Source organism: Malaya genurostris, chromosome 2 (assembly GCF_030247185.1).
Source record: "Malaya genurostris strain Urasoe2022 chromosome 2, Malgen_1.1, whole genome shotgun sequence".
NCBI classification, from domain to species: Eukaryota; Metazoa; Arthropoda; class Insecta; order Diptera; family Culicidae; genus Malaya; species Malaya genurostris.
In genome coordinates, this window is record NC_080571.1 from 205923550 (window position 1) to 205940539 (window position 16990).

The 16990-nt window shown below is 36.7% G+C and overlaps 1 protein-coding gene and 1 non-coding gene across 3 annotated transcripts in view; both read right to left on the bottom strand.

Annotated features, from left to right (window-relative positions):
- LOC131427208 (hemicentin-1-like) overlaps positions 1-16990 on the bottom strand; it is a 224203-nt gene that overhangs the window by 204305 nt on the left and 2908 nt on the right. The gene's annotated exons all lie outside the window — the stretch shown is intronic.
- On the bottom strand, positions 16390-16509 carry LOC131433386 (U5 spliceosomal RNA). Its single transcript, XR_009230187.1, has one exon. It is a non-coding gene; the product is annotated as a U5 spliceosomal RNA (small nuclear RNA).

The following is a 16990-nucleotide window of genomic DNA, read 5'->3' on the forward strand; positions in this document are numbered from 1 at the left end:
TCAATCATTCTCCCGACTGGAATTAATCAGTTAGATACCATGTTCACATTAGCGCTGATATCACTTGATATACCGAGATGATATGCATATCATGTCGAAGTGTTCACATATGATCGAAATGATATCGTTTGACAATCAAGTTGTCATATTGAATGTTCTCATTGGAAATAAGATCAATAATATTACCTTTCTCTATTAAAATTAAATCAATAATTGAAGTCTTGCATTTTATGGTCTCCGAACGCCAGTATTCGTTGAAAAATTCGAAATTATAATGATTGTTTATTGTCACTCTCGAAGTGACGTTCATAAATGAGTGCGTTCAATGCCATTATCCGTGTTGCTAGTTGCGATTTTTGACAACTCGACATGATATCGTACATGATATCACGGATATCATGCCAAAATGATAATACGCGTTGACATCAAATTGTATGGGATATCAAGTGATATCGTACATGATATCATCGGATATCAAGTATATCCGTATATCACTTGATATCAGCGCTAATGTGAACATACTAAGACTCTGCATGAAGGAGTAGAAAAGGGCTAGATACTTCCGGGACACTTCGTTTTAATGGTAAGTAATAAGATCACTTATTCGTTTCACGGGAGTGTAGAAGAATCTGCTTCCAACGAATAGATCGGATGAGTTAGTCGCTGTTGAAGCCTCCGTAATAGATGTGCGCCATTTGTCCGCATATAGTAAAAATTAGGAAATTAGCATTTCCAGTCTCCCTATCCAATACGTTTACATTGCATAAATTCGTTCCTTTGTGATAAAACTAAACAATTAGATTAGATTAGTGCCTCGGAATTTTTATTTTTGAAACTACGATACTACAGGGTCCGTTTTTTTTTTGTTTTGGAAAACCAAAGAACGTTTTTTTTTGAAAGCCAAAAAATTTTATGACGGTTGAACATCAGAGATTAAGACATATCCAATAGTGCACGTTTACTTTTATTGTTTACTTTTAAACTAACAATTATTCTTCTCTCGAAACCCTAGCTGAGTGCGCAATAGTGTGTGAACACTAGGACTAAAATAAAAACTACAAGGATCAGCCCCATGGGGTTGTTCGAGCCATTGATGTGGAACAAGGCAATAAAAATTTCTAATGTTCTATAATCAATTAGTTCAACCAATCTTCACACTTTTGAATTCGCAAATGCAAAACCAACACGCGAACACAGAATATAGACTCTATTTGTCGTGATTTGTATTTGTTTTGTAGCCGACGAAATATATAATATTAATAATTATTAATAATTGATACAAAATTGACTGAGCTGTAATTGTTTAAAACCTTACCTTTCGACGTGTATATTTCTTGAGTTTCTAATTTGCACCCCTATATAGAAAACGAAAATGTGTTCCACATAAAAAAAACCTTTATCCATCTAGTGGTGTGATAATGCCTTTCTCTTCCTTCATAACAGTCTTATGAAAATATTTTTTATTCTTTTATTAAGTAAATTCGGACACTTATTTTGACACCAATTGATTCAGATTGATTCGAGTAGTTCACAAAAGCATGCTTCAGTGTTTATGTCACATAGTCGGCATCATTTTTCCAATTTAGTGCTTGACATTTGCGTTGCCTATTTATATGAGATGAGCGATACTAATCTAAAAAAGGTAAAAACCCTTCTAGGCCACTTAGTGGAATTTCCATATATCTTGAAAAATCACCATAGGAAGGTGGGTACATAAAATTTTTGAAATCTAAAAAAAAATTGATGCCAAAAATTTTAGAATTGCATGAAACGTCGATATTTAGTGTCATCTATAAAAAAAAATTTTTTTTGCTATCGACTTTCTATGACTGGGAATATCAAAATAAATCCCACAAGGTCGATTTTACCAAAAAAAAATCTTTTTTGAGATGACACAGAATCTCGACGTTTCATGCAATTCTAAGACGTTTGGCATCAAAAAAATTTTTTCGGTTTAGGAAATTTGATGTACCTCCCCTTTATCATTAAGATCGAAAATTTTCAAACCTTAACCGTCGGGCAGCACCCCCTGATTCAGCTCAAATTTTGTTTGGGGACTTTTTTCGAAGTGCTCAAACTTTTGAGCACCACTGCCTTACGAAATTAGAGGGGATCCCAAAATACTCGCACCCTTATATATTAGAGCGGTAAAAAACAACGCGTTTTGTCGGTTACGTCACTTATATCATCATATCTCCGGAACCAGAAGTCATAGTCACTCAATCTTCGAACGCGGTTGGCATGACATGTTAAACTTTCATAGAAGAAGAGTTACAGCTTATGATGCATTATTCTGTCCTTATTTGTTTAGCATCATGATTCATAATTACGATTTTATGTGATAAGGACATGAATTGTAGCAAACCAGAAACTCAAAACTGCATATCTTACGATATTTGATATATGGCAGAATATGAGCCACTAGCGTGAAACATATTTTTACTTCGTTGTCGCGCTACCACGTCAATGACTAATCCGATTGTAAACCAACCATACTTCATTTAGTGTGACCAACCTAACAACAGTTGGCAAAATAGTAAGCAGCAACAAAGCCGAAGTTGTCCATTCGAAAGTGAAAGATGACTGTCCATTTTTAAGGGTGCCGAATAGTTTTTCTTTACTTTTATTAGCCAAATCTACTTCGCAATTTTTCTTGTGGTTTTTTTTGCTCGTTTCTCGTTCCAACTGCAATTGCGCGCGGCACAACGCCATACCTAACCGGGCATATGTAAGCTAGAAAAATAAATTTCCATTACCCCGGCTAGCACACGTCGCTTCGCCGAGGTTCGGCATAACATGCCGCGCGTCAAGGCACTTTTGTTGAGCTGCAGTTTTCCGCTAATGCCTTTCGCGGTTCGCAGCTCGAAAACTCAAGGTTCACTACCATTCACTACCGGGCTGCAGCAGCAGCAGCCGTGGCACGACCGTGCCGTTTGCTTCGGTGGCCCGGTTGCTGGCTGCTTGAGCTTTCGCGGTGTTCCCCGTCCGGCACGGGAGGCTCTACCGAGGTGAAGGGAACGTTGAAATAATATCTATCTAAACCGTACATAAAAGTGGTGCACTCTCGCGGTACGGCTCATGCTTGCTTGCTGGCACAATTCACAAAAGCGGTTGGGTTGTGTTAGGACTTGAACAGCGAAAAAAAAACTCAGCATTGCTATTATTCAACCTTTTTTCGACGGTGGAAAAACAATCTTAGACCGACCACACGCAACCAACAGACAATGGACTATTTGCGAGTCATTAGCGGGCCGGCGAAGAAGTGTCGCCAAGACTGGCAGACTGATTAATTGAATTAAGATGAGTGGGCCGAAATCTGTTGAATTTGGAAACTGCTGGGAGGACTTTGATTATGGTCATTAATGTAAGATGGTGAAATATGTAATTATTTCCAAGTTATCTGTCCAACGTCGTGCTGCACCACTAGTCCAATCAATAATCATACAACCGTATAAAAATGTTAAACTGTTAATGATAATTCTGATTCGCCGAATCGAGTAGTTCAATATTTGCCTGTGTCTGTCCAGTACGCGAAAGGTAAACAGCAAACAATCGGTTGTGGTACGCCCAGTTATCGCACACGGTGGCAGCTGAAAACAGACCCGAAATAATCCCGGCAAAGCCTGCCAGCGAAAAACGACACCCGCCAAACGTCACGGGAATCAACAATGGCTAGGTGGAAGCGTTTCGCACAAAGTATACACACGGATAACGAGGGAATTATGCGTAGCGGGGTGTCGCCATCAGTGCGCTCTAGCAAAGGCTAGCGGGGCTGGACGAGATTTCCCGTTCCCGAAGGGTAAACTATTTTGTGCTACGATTTCCAAAGTCAGCTGCTACTACAACTACAGCAATGCAATTCGGTGATTGTTAAAGCATACACTGAAATAGGGTTCCGGACTACGATTCAGCTAGGCTTGCTGTGCCTTTCCGGAGGGGATCGACGAGGGTTGGTATATTCAATTATGGTTCCGAAGATTGGCGACCAGCTGGGTAAATTGCCCTGTCCGATGCAGGTTTTAACTGGAAATGAGAAAACTGGGTCTGTTCTGGTTTTTCAACGTAGCTCTATCAAACTGTAGGTATTTGCTGACTAGTCTGGAATTAAACGAACCGTGGTTTAATTAATCAATTCATTATCGATACAAACACAGAACAAACGAACGGTCTCAAACCAGTCGGAGTGGGTAGAAACCGTCGATCTGTTTTTTCTACTTCGAAGAACACTTCAATCAAACTGGCACAGCAATCGAAACGCTTGAACGCGATAAAATTAGAATAAAAACATCCATTATGGTGCAGTAAAATGCGCTCAGCTCACTTTTCACTGTCTCAAATTGTTTATAAACATTAGCAAATGTGTTTACACAGTCGACTCATCACGTATTTTCTCCGCACTCTACGATGAGATGGAATTCGGAGCTGATCCCGACGGAGCCGTCAATATATCTCCATCTCGTTCTCATTTGTCAATAGCATTCAATTTGTTATTCGAGAGGCGATTGGTTTTGCTACGGTGAGCTGTTTCCTCAGAAATAGAACGCCTTTTAATCACTGGTGGATGGTGCATTTTCCACGAGGTACTTTCCGGCTCTTTGATTTCTCCGACCGGCCGGGTCTACCGTTATTTATTAGCTGCAAGCATCCATGTGAGTAAACCCAACACTAAGGAAGGTTGGAAAGTTTGAAATCCAAACTTGAACAGAATTACGAAAATTATAGCACATTCGTTAGACTCCCTCCCTCGCTTTGTCAACTGACTCACGAAAGGAGCCAATGTGTCATTGTTGTTTAACATTCTTCGTCTTCTGTTCAAGCTGTGGCAATACTGCTGGATGATTCAATACTTGCACAAGAAACAGATGTCAATATCGAGCGCTAGTTATTAGTTTCTACGCTTATTGGCAACTGTTTTAGCAGACACGTTACTAATGTTTACTTGACTCGAATAGATTCCTAGACTCTTAAGCAGAAAAAAAAATTCAAAAGTAAAGTTCACAGTAGAACCCGATTCGATAATAAATACGATTAGACACTACAGTGTTTTAGCCGATTGTGCACTGGAGATATCTTAGCAAATTTTTGCACTGGAATGTTGTAGTGGTGGCACTTCCCTGGTGTAAAACAGAAAAGGATGCATTGATTACACGCAAATTGGAGTGAGTATAGCCGGTACTACACTACACCAGCGCAGCGTTAAAAGCAAAAACGTCTCAAGCTTCAAGAATTATCCTACAATTAGTAGAATCCTACTAAAAACTTTGCGTTGCAATAACTGTACGATTAATGGTAGATTTTTTTACTTTAAGCTATATTTCCTCACCTGAATACTTGCTTAAAGTCCGAGTTTTGTGCTTGAAGTTCAAGTGTGAATATTGCAATTCTTAGATTTTTCTACGAAACCACAGATTGCTAGAAAGAATTCCCTTATTTGTCACTTGTGCGTTTAGTAGAATAATTTCACTAGAATATAAAATATTATTCTAATATGAAAGAATTGATTTCGTGAAACTATTAAAAATGAAGCAAAAAATGGATCCGATTCTGAAGAAGTTTGCTAATGTAACTAAAATGGACGAAAATTTTACGTCCACGGTTGTCAAATAAAATAGGACATCATTTCCGATTCAAAAACTAAGAAATTGGTGTTAAAGCTAAATTAACTAACCAGGGCAACGTGTCACTGGAGTCAATTTGTTTTGATTTCTGATTACTATCTAACGCCTTCCCTTCCCTGAGTCTCCGATGACGTTTAGTCAATATAACGGCATCGACTGAATCCTATCGCCATCTGCGTTAGTGTGAGAGCGTGCAAATTAGTTTCTATGTTACAGTCCATCTTATCTTGCGAAATTTATTAAATTTGTTTCGAAAAGATCAAGTAAATTAGCTTACTAGCGTATTGCTGGATATTTAATGCCGTTTCAATATTGATCTCTAACACAAATGTAATGTGATTATTTTGTTGCTATTCTTAAGTTCAAATTATATAGACGGGAGAGGGTCATTTCGCCGAAAGTCGTTTCGCCGAATGCCATTTCGCCGAAAGGGTCATTTCGCCGAAAGAGTAATTTCGTATACATCATATTATTTTTTTGTGTTATTATGCTTCCTGTATAACTGATATGGCGCAGCCACATAACCGAAGCCAAGATGACTCGGAAGCGGCGGCCTCTTACATACAAACTTGTAACCACCTCGTTTGCCCGGCCTACTCAAAGCTAGGTTTCTTTGCTTTAGTTAGGTCCGAACGAGCGGGAGCGAGGTCGAACAGCACACGAATCAAATCGATGTGGCGAAGCCGCATTAGATATTTTTTCACTTAGTAAACGGAAAATACCACATACATTTGCTTGGTAGATACACCTATGCAATTGCTTTGATGCTTAGTGACTAATAAAGGGTGATTTTTTAAGAGCTTGAGAACTTTTTTAAACAATAAAACGCATAAAATTTGCAAAATCTCATCGGTTCTTTATTTTAAACGTTAGATTGGTACATGACATTTACTTTTTGAAGATAATTTCATTCAAATGTTGACCGCGGCTGCGTCTTAGGTGGTCCATTCGGAAAATCCGCTTTTTTATCGACAAATTTTGTTTAGCGATGAGGCTCATTTCTGGTTGAATGACTACGTAAATAAGCAAAATTGCCGCATTTGGAGTGAAGAGCAACCAGAAACCGTTCAAGAACTGCCCATGCATCCCGAAAAATGCACTGTTTGGTGTGGTTTGTACGCTGGTGGAATCATTGGACCGTATTTTTTCAAAGATGCTGTTGGACGCAACGTTACAGTGAATGGCGATCGCTATCGTTCGATGCTAACAAACTTTTTGTTGCCAAAAATGGAAGAACTGAACTTGGTTGACATGTGGTTTCAACAAGATGGCGCTACATGCCACACAGCTCGCGATTCTATGGCCATTTTGAGGGAAAACTTCGGAGAACAATTCATCTCAAGAAATGGACCGGTAAGTTGGCCACCAAGATCATGCGATTTGACGCCTTTAGACTATTTTTTGTGGGGCTACGTCAAGTCTAAAGTCTACAGAAATAAGCCAGTAACTATTCCAGCTTTGGAAGACAACATTTCCGAAGAAATTCGGGCTATTCCGGCCGAAATGCTCGAAAAAGTTGCCCAAAATTGGACTTTCCGAATGGACCACCTAAGACGCAGCCGCGGTCAACATTTAAATGAAATTATCTTCAAAAAGTAAATGTCATGTACCAATCTAACGTTTAAAATAAAGAACCGATGAGATTTTGCAAATTTTATGCGTTTTATTGTTTAAAAAAGTTCTCAAGCTCTTAAAAAATCACCCTTTAGTCAACAAGTTTCCTTGGGAACTCAGTCCTGAGGTTCGTGAATTAATCTTTATTCAAGAAGTACAATTGTAGGTAAAAACGGGCGTTTATTTTAAATCAATTCCAATTATAATATCAAGACATTTGCAGGAATTGGCGAAATGACCCTTTCGGCGAAATGGCTTTCGGTGAAATGACATTCGGTGAAATGACATTCGGTGAAGTGGCCCATTCGGTGAAATGTCATTCGGAGAAATGACCCTTTCGGCGAATTGACTTTTGGCGAAACGGCTTGCGGCGAAATGACTCTGATCCCTTTAGACTATAAGGGTTCGAGTTAAATTTTGTCGAATGAACAATCATAACATTTTTCTAGTATTAATATAAGGTACGAGTAAATTTTAACAAGTGTTATTTTTATCTCATTTTTGAACAATGATTTTTTTTGTTTTATTCATAGAGGTTAAGGTCATTCGCCTCTTCGGGTCAATATAGCTTTCTGGCCCTAGGTGCGGGGTTGGGGATCGAACTCAGGTGGGCTGAGTGAAAGACATCGATTACCCAGTGGCGTCTCGTCATTATACGCACCTCGTGCACTGCACAAGGGGTCAATTATTTTTTAGATTCTCTATTTATTTGATGACCTTAGTAGCTTATGTTTATGGCAGTTGAAAACAAATTGCTGTCTCTGTTGTAACGTCGCAGCGGTTTTATAGATCAAGTTATTGACAGATTTGCTCGATGTGCAGAGCGTCGAATCCTTCTATTGTATCGATGATACGAAATAGGTTTAATCAAAACTTCCCATTCAAGCGTATATCGTTATTTCATTGAATAAACACAATTGAATATTCATTCCTCAATCTTTAGCTTTTACCTACAACGAACTGTTATATCTGATATCATACCACATAATCAGTGCACATCCTGTAAATTTTGTCACGAGACGCCACTGCGATTACCCCATAACGCTATACCCGTTCCCTTAAAAATTATTAATAAAGTTAAAATCAAACATTAAAATGTATAGTAAATCGTTAAGGAACTAGATGCACACATATCAAAAAGTTGAATTTCACTAAATAATTATTACTCAACTGACTGAACGAAAGTATGACAGCTTAAATCAACAACTATTTGCTATCCTTGAAGCGAAGAATCGATTGACAGATTTTAAATGATTCTGATGAGTGGAAAACTCTGATAAGATTCACAAATCAATAAACACCTTTTTAAGAGGTTTTGGTACCACATACCATTTTCTTTTTGCCTTCGACTCATCTGTGCATTAGCAATTTATGTTGAGCTTCTAAAGCCACCTAACGGCTCAATATATACCATTAAGGTCTGAGGCCAGTGTGTTTTAGAGTGTTTTATAGGGGTATTTTTGAGAGATAGCGTGATGGTTAGTTGATGCCTTTCACGCAGCCCACCTGGATTCGATCCCCAACCCTGCACATAGGGTCAGAAAGCTATTCTGGTCAGAAGAGGTGAATGGGCTTAAGGTTAAAACCTCTATGAATTCATTCATTAAGGACGTGATAAAAGAATACTTGTTGAAACTCACTCGTATCTTCTGGGAAAATTTCAGAATGAATCATTGACTTTAGCGGTTGGGAAAGTCTTTTTTCTGAAGGAAGAAATGCATAACTGCACACGCCATCTTTCGACCTGTTCATTAAATATCTCGCCTTCAAAAGCATGGATCAAAAATTTATTCTGACAATGTCTAGATAATTTGATATAGATGCGATTAGTGCATAAAACATAGGAGTTGTCGCGATAAAAATAAAGTGAATGTTATTTTTGTGAAGGTAAGTCGATTCCTATGCCCGCACCATTTTTTCTGCTCCAGTTTCCTAGTAACGTAACGAAAAATGAGAAAGAAATAAAATCGCGTCAGCAAGGCTGCCAAACAAGCGGTAGCTTTATTGGATGGAGACACACTTTATGCTTATACACTGAGGTCTTTTTTTATGCGGTCTTTTTTATGCAGTTTTTACGCGACCTTTTTATGCTAATTTTTAGAGTTATGCGGTTTTTTTATGCGAAGTTTCAGAGTTATGCGGTTTTTTTATGCGAATTTTCAGAGTTATGCGATTTCCCTTCTGCGGTTTTTTTTTATGTGAAGTTTCAGAGTTATGCGGTTTTTTTATGCGGTACATAAATTCGCATAAAAAAAGACTTCAGTGTATATGTCAATTTCATTCGACCGATTGATGTAGTCAAACTTGTAACCGAAAATATCAAAACTTTCTTGGCCACCCGGCCCATCGAGAGTCATTTTGCAAATATGCGAGAGAGCATGGAGAAAAATAAAATGCGCAGAGCGCACACGTGGTCTATTCGAAACTTATACGCGAACTTCTGGCCTCAGCGTTTTTGCACCTTTACTGAAGTGCCGACAGAACGAAACTAATGCCGTTTTTGTTTTTAGCACTGCCTTGGTGTAGTGTTTATTTCAACAAACAGTGCACGAGGTGTCAGATATAGAAGTCAATTGAAAATATGATTTTTGACACTGACTAAAAAAACTCATATTTGGAGAAGAATAAAAAGCAAAGTTTACTAATTATTCGTTTTCGTAGTTTGATTAAATATTTCCCAAATTTAGAAGAGGATCACTCGATGAAAGATCAATTTTTTCATTGATTTAATCGATCTGACAACATAATTGCAAAATTTAAAGATCGAACTTCTGATACATTAGGATCTTTGAATTTCACTCACACTCAGTCATTTTTTTGAAGCACTACATCTCTAGAGCCCGTTCATATGACGGTGTTTTTTCCAATCTTATTTCATTTTGAAGGATGTTAAACAAAAAAATTTTATTTATTAAACATTACGCACGCTGTTCCCTGGTTAGATGTTTACGTATTCATATGTTTATAATAGAGATGGGCAAAACAGTTCATTTCAAAGAACCGTTCAGTGATGCAAAGTTCTATTGAAAGAACTAGTTCTCCAGAGCCGTTCGTTCGTTCTTTTCATAGTTGGTTTGTTTGTTCAAAGACTAAATGAGAACTTAGTGTTGTTAGGTTAGGCGAGCAAAAAAAATGTCGCACGAATTAGAACTGAGCTTTCGTGATGCAGCTTTCTTATTACAGAACTACCGTTCTCGAAAAAAGGTTAAGCGAGCAAAAAAATGGTCCCACGACTTTGAACTGAGGAACTACCGTTCTCGAAAAAAGAACTACTGCTCATTCATTCTTTCAAAAGAACTAGTTTTTTTTAACCGTTCGCGAACGAATTGCCCATCTCTAGTTTATAAGCTCACATGCTAAATTTTGAAAACTTATAGCGTTTTTGAGAGCGCTTGCACTTGAAACAAGTCATTTGATTTTTAACTTCAGACGACATTGAGTGAACGGGAAAACGACTTTATTACAGCATTTTATGAGAGATACGCAAAATGTCCGTCATTTTGATTTTCTTATTCAAAAGAAAATTTCAACTTTCCTTTTCCATATCGTTTATTTAGACCTTGCTTTAATTTTCAACTTTCTAATAACAGTTGTTCTAGTTGTTCTTTTGGTTTATTGAATAAATTTCCTGCCGTATGAGATAGCAATAATTCACTAACAAAACTGCTAATGTTCTGATGAGTCGAAGACGGAAGGTAAGGGCAAAAAAGTGTTACATGAACACAAACCGGTACTAATGTGGTACCGATTTGTGGTTCATTGACCGATCTACGTTATGCTTAACCCCTTAACGCCCGGAAATGTTTCTCTTCTATAAAAATCGTTATAGATTCTTCAATCACTATTAAATCGATGATTTTTTACTGCATGTTAAAGAAAACTTATTTCCAAGGCGACAAATGTGTTTCTGAACGAATAAGTAAAAAGAACTATCGATCTTTATTGCACTAAAAAAGTTTGTGCAAAATGACGTATAGAAAATAGAACACATAATAAATGTGTTATGTGCAACGTCCACAAGTACATGAAATCGTTTCGTAGAATGCCATAACTAACTATTTATTTTACTATTCTGATAATCAAAGCAATTAAAGCAATCAATTAAATTACGATATAACAATCCCAAATCTTTTTTTATTTATTTTCAAGAATCATAGGGAAAAATATTTACCATGAAATTATAGGAAACTTATGCACCCTGCTATGTTTTTCTGGTGATATTCTCTTAATTTACACAACCAATAGCTAAAATATTTTCTTGTACTGACATATTTCGTCCTGCACATCTTATGGTCGTAAAAGGGCTAACAACGGAGAAATATTTGTAAATTAGTTCTTTGCAGAACCAATAAATTAATCATAATGAACTGTTGTCGATATTTCCGTAGTATAACTTAATTATATTTTTTTGTTCAAAACCGTTTCTGCAGCCAGCATCCGTATTGAATAGATTCACACTGTGTGTAGTAAGAGTAATTTCAATACTTTACGTGATGCAAATTTGCGTTTACAAAATACGGATTTTCGTTCACAAAAAAAACACGAGATGATTATTTGGCCAATTTTATGTGCGCCGTTTACCCCAAACCAACGTATCAATATTTCACAGATAAGTCGCTTTCTGGTAGAATACACTTAACACTGTTTAATATCAAACTAAGTTTGAAGAAAGCGTGTAAATTTTTTTCCAAATTACGTCGATTCGGTTATGTCCCAAACATTACCCATCCGACATTTTTAAATCGAGGAATCAATCATTTTATTGCTTCAACAGACAAGGACTCTTCATCGAAGGATTCTCATGGATATTTCTGGGCGAGACAGTGTTGCCAATGATCAACGACTGTAGCGAGTTCAGATAGCAATAATAGTAGCGATTTCATATAAGAAAAATCTAAACAAATATTAAGATAAATGTATATGTACGTTCCAGATTTCTTGCTTCTGTTTTTTTTTGTGGATTGACACTTGCATATCGGTTACATCTGCAACTTCCTTACGGCGAGCTCGATTCTTCTCGAGCAAAGTTTGATCGTTTTTAGCTCCAAATTGGAAACCGCACTCGACTGTGGCTTTTCAACGTGTCATTCTTATTGCTGAAGGCAGCTCTGTATACTCCTTAAATTCATCCAGTAGTGATCTTATTAGGCATATTTTCAATCTCTTGTTCTACATAGAAAATAGTGTAGGATTTGTTTACTATGCATCGAAATTGTTTCTGACACAAATGTGCAGATGCACAACTAATGCTTCTAATTTCTGTTCAAACACTTTGTACACCAAGACAGTGATAAATTGGAGAAAATACATTAGAAAAAGAACTTTCGGTTCAAAGCTTTTGTCCAACATATTATTAAAAACAGTGCCTTAGATTTGAATATCTCGCGGAATTTAGAGCATAAAAGTCTTATATCGATAGAAACTTTGAAGAATTCTTTCAAATCCATACTCATCAAATGCATCTGTCAGTAATACTTGAAAGAAAACATATATCTCTGTTTTTAAGTCTCTTTTTCATTCAATCGGATGTTAAAATCCAGATAGAGTTTTTTATTCAATAACTACGCAAAGATACCTAAAATATACAAGTTTGCGAATGAATAAAACGCAATTTATTCCTTGATTCGCGTACAGAATCCCTGAACATTTTTAGGTTTTATCTAATATCCGGATATTCCTTTTTTCAGGATTCGACATCCTATTCTATTCAATCTATCGAACGCTTTTTTTTCCTTCCATGCCATAGATTGATGTCAGTACTTTGAACAAAAACCAACATCCAGCTAGGAATGTGTTTTGTTAGAAATTCCGAACAACGTGTCGCTCCAAGCGACCTCAAGTAAAATCGCAGCCGACTCGAACAAGACTTGCAGAATGTATAGCAACAGCTGAACCAATCGAGCAAATGTGTGGAAAGATATAAAGCTTATAAATATTAAAAACCTCGCACATGCATAGATAAAAATATGCTCCGTCCTACCACACTGCCGTGCCACCAACCATGTTGCTCCGAGGTGGCCAGGTAGTTCAGTACCATACCTGTTTGCCGTGGTTTTCATGCATTTTTCTGCTATTACATATACCCTGTTCTCTTCGACCGTCGCTGGTCATACTGCAAGGGGCTGTCTTTAACGACTATTCAACGCTCTGACAACCGTTGCTGGATTTTCACAATCTTTATATGACTGTTTGCTTCGCCAGCAACTGGAAGGAAATGGTCAATAACTAATAAATATGTGTAACAAACGTTGAGTAACTTCATTACAAATCTAGTCAAAGAAGATAGACCGTACCTCCGCCCCCTAGCCGAGGTTGCTCTGGTTTCCGTTGCAGGTGTGCTGCTGCTTCGGTTGGTCCCGTTAATTTGCATAATGTTGGCGGACGATTAACTAATTGGTTTGGGGACATTAGCTATTCTCAATATTATTCCATTAGACAGAACAGGGGCAGTAGTGGCAACTGTTTTTCTGATTCATGATGTGCGAAAGCGTTGCTTTTATCACTGCTGATATCATAGAATCTAAATTTGTGCATATGCAATAATGTAATCATTTTCAGATATGAGTATTTTTTGCGGTGCAAAAAAAAAACAAAGTCAGAGTACTACATTTCGAAGGCGTTTCAACAGACTCCGCAATCTACTGACGGAGTCGTATGATCGAGCACTGTTCATTTGATCACAGTAAGAAAAAATGACAAGTATGTCAGTGTAAACACGTTGCGATCAGCCACCAGTCGGATCGCAATGTCATTTTTTTTTGTCGGAATAAAACGACTTCACGTGTTGCATTTACTCTAGTTTCGCCTGATGAATATGTATTCCGAATAACGAGTGAATACATAGCACACTAAAACAGGAAGTCAAATCCTGTAAGAGTACTAGGGTATGATAAGTTGAAAGTTAGAACCATCGATTCAAAGTCTTACGCCGGTATATAAAAGTGTTGCCAGTTTTCACAACAATTTTGTCTGTGATACAGCAAACTAGTTGTTCAGATGATTTCCTACACGGATATTCACTTGATCACAGTGGGGTCTCGTCCTCATGTGCACCTCGTGCACTGCATAATCGGTCAACTTGAAGGAATTAACTGCATCACCATCTGTTTTCAATTATTCTTTATTTATTCCATGAAAGCAAGTCGGATGGTACCGAATAATGAGCGATTTTGGTCACAGTAGATCTTTTCATATCGCATTGTCGTAGCCAATGAGTGGAGCTCAGAACTTCAGCACTTTGCCTTGTGCACCGAAATTGTGTGTATTTAGACACATCTCATATATATCCAATATAATGTCACTCACGTCAAGTGACGTACTTGCTTACCATTTCATGTAAGAAAATGTATACAAAACAATGTATAATGTTATTTTCGGAACGAAATTTAACTTAACCCTTGCATAGAACTTATCAGCAACACACTAAAAATTAAATTTGCTATGCTTTTCCTACGAGATATTTTACTTACAAACCCCACCTCGCGAATTACAGTCTAGCGTAGCATTTTTTGATAACCGGTAATTTTAAAAAGCTGCCAAGGCAAAATTACGTTGATAAAACAGTCAAAGTCTTGTCAAAGTCAAATTGTCTTGAATCAATAAAACATTTTAAACACAGCAAAAATATACGGTTTTCTGGTATTAATTGCCTTCCAAAAATACGTTTAATTACTACACAGTGTGAAATATTTCAAACAGTAACAACAAACCTGTTGTAATCCACCTAGTGCTGTTATGAAGCCTTTTTTATATCACTCATATTTTCAAAAAAAAATTACTCAAGAATTGAATTTTATTTATATTTCGTCTTTGACTCGTCAGTGCAGAGCAGCTCAAATTCAACTGCTGAATGCAAAACTCGGCAGTTCAATTTGAAATACTCAAGAATTCTACCAAAAATCCTTATTTGAAAGTTAAATAAAAACTAGTTTCTTTTTTCTTTTTGCGAACAAACTAACACAACCAATTGGGAAACAGTCGTAAATTTAAATTTATTAAATTTAGAAGAATTTTTACGATTTTTGCATCGTCACTTTATGTGACGGCATAAAATTTTGAACACACTTTACTCTCCAGCTCCGGAACTGAATGTCGGATTCGGATAAATATCGACAGCGGCTTATAATACCATAAGACTTTTCTCTTGTGTCTCGGCTCAGCCATCTCTGAGAGAATTAATTGATATCCGTTTTTGATTTTTTGACTACTATTTTCGGTACATCCAAAACCGATATAGCCAAAATCCGTTCGTTTGGTCAGCAACTAACCTAAACTACAATATGAATCTATTTTAAATCAAATTTAGAAGAAATTTTCCGTATTTTGCAACGTTGCAATTCTCTAAATTTTAATCTATTCTATCATACCGAAACCTTCAAATCTATTACACCGTGACTCAAAACAACTAACTCTAGAGGTAAATAAATCATCATTTTTTTTCTCAATAAACTGGATTTTGGTTGAATGGTAGTATAAAGAAAAACATTCGCAGAATCATTATGCATTAATACATTTTACTTTCATCGTATAGAGAGGTTATGAAAACTCTATAAAACCATCTTCTGAAGCGAGTTTCATATACCATTCGAGATCAAAAAGCAGCTATATGCGTAAAAATTATGCATTCAATTGTCGTCAAGATGGCTGACCACCGGTTTTTACAAACCATGATTAAAATGAAAGCTCTTGAGGTCTCGTACTAACCGACTAGGAACTACTAAGAACTAAAAACGACATTCGGTTTTTTAATTATAAGATGATAGATACAAAAAATATTAAAATTCTGCATTTACTTTTTACTACTACATATACATATACAGATTATTATTATTATTGTATCATTTTTTAAAACGGCTTCAAACTTGTAGACGTTCACTAAGGGGTAATATACAAATATTCCCAAACTTAGATTCAATCGAAAGGTCTTTGCATAGAAGTTTTTTTTTAATTGTATGCTATTTCTAATTTTAATTGTATCCTATTTCTAATTCACGAATTACATTGTGTGTGCGAAAACAAATGAAATAACGTGCACTAAATTTTCTCGGAAATGACTTAACCAAATTTCACAAACTTTGAGTCAAATGAAAGGCCTCCTGGTCCCATAAATTCATATTGAATTTTGTCGGTATCCGATTCCGGAAATACAGGGTGATAAGTAAGATAAACTTCTGTTACAACAAAAATTTTCTTTAGACTCATTAGAGTATCCCTCTCCATGGAAATCTTTAGTAAAAGGCGAAGGACTTATTCGTCACTTGAAGAGAGATCAGAGTGTGCGTTTCTGTAAGTGTCAATATAAAGAAAAACGAATCCCTTAGAGCATATTCAGTAGCTGCAAGATTCATATGGGTGGTCTATAATGTAAATGAAACTGAAACAAACGTATCCCCAGCTATCCGTTTTAGTTTTATTTATTCGACCAGTTCTACTGTCAAATTCAAAACTGGTATACACTGCCGTTCTATTTTTTCTATATTTGAAACACAGATAAAACGCTGCTGGGGTTGCCAGTTTATTTTGTTATAATTTCTAGATTTAAATTTTAAAACTGACATGAATTATGCAGCTAGAACTAGAACACTCCTGAATATGCCCTTAGAACCAATCAATATAATCTTCCGGCTTACAAATTTTATCAATTGATGGGCAAACTCACTTTAGTTATTCTGGTTCCAGAAGCACCGAAAGGTGCCGTTAAAAATACTGGAATAGGAATTATTTCTTAAAATATCACCTGAGTTTAACTCACTTATGCT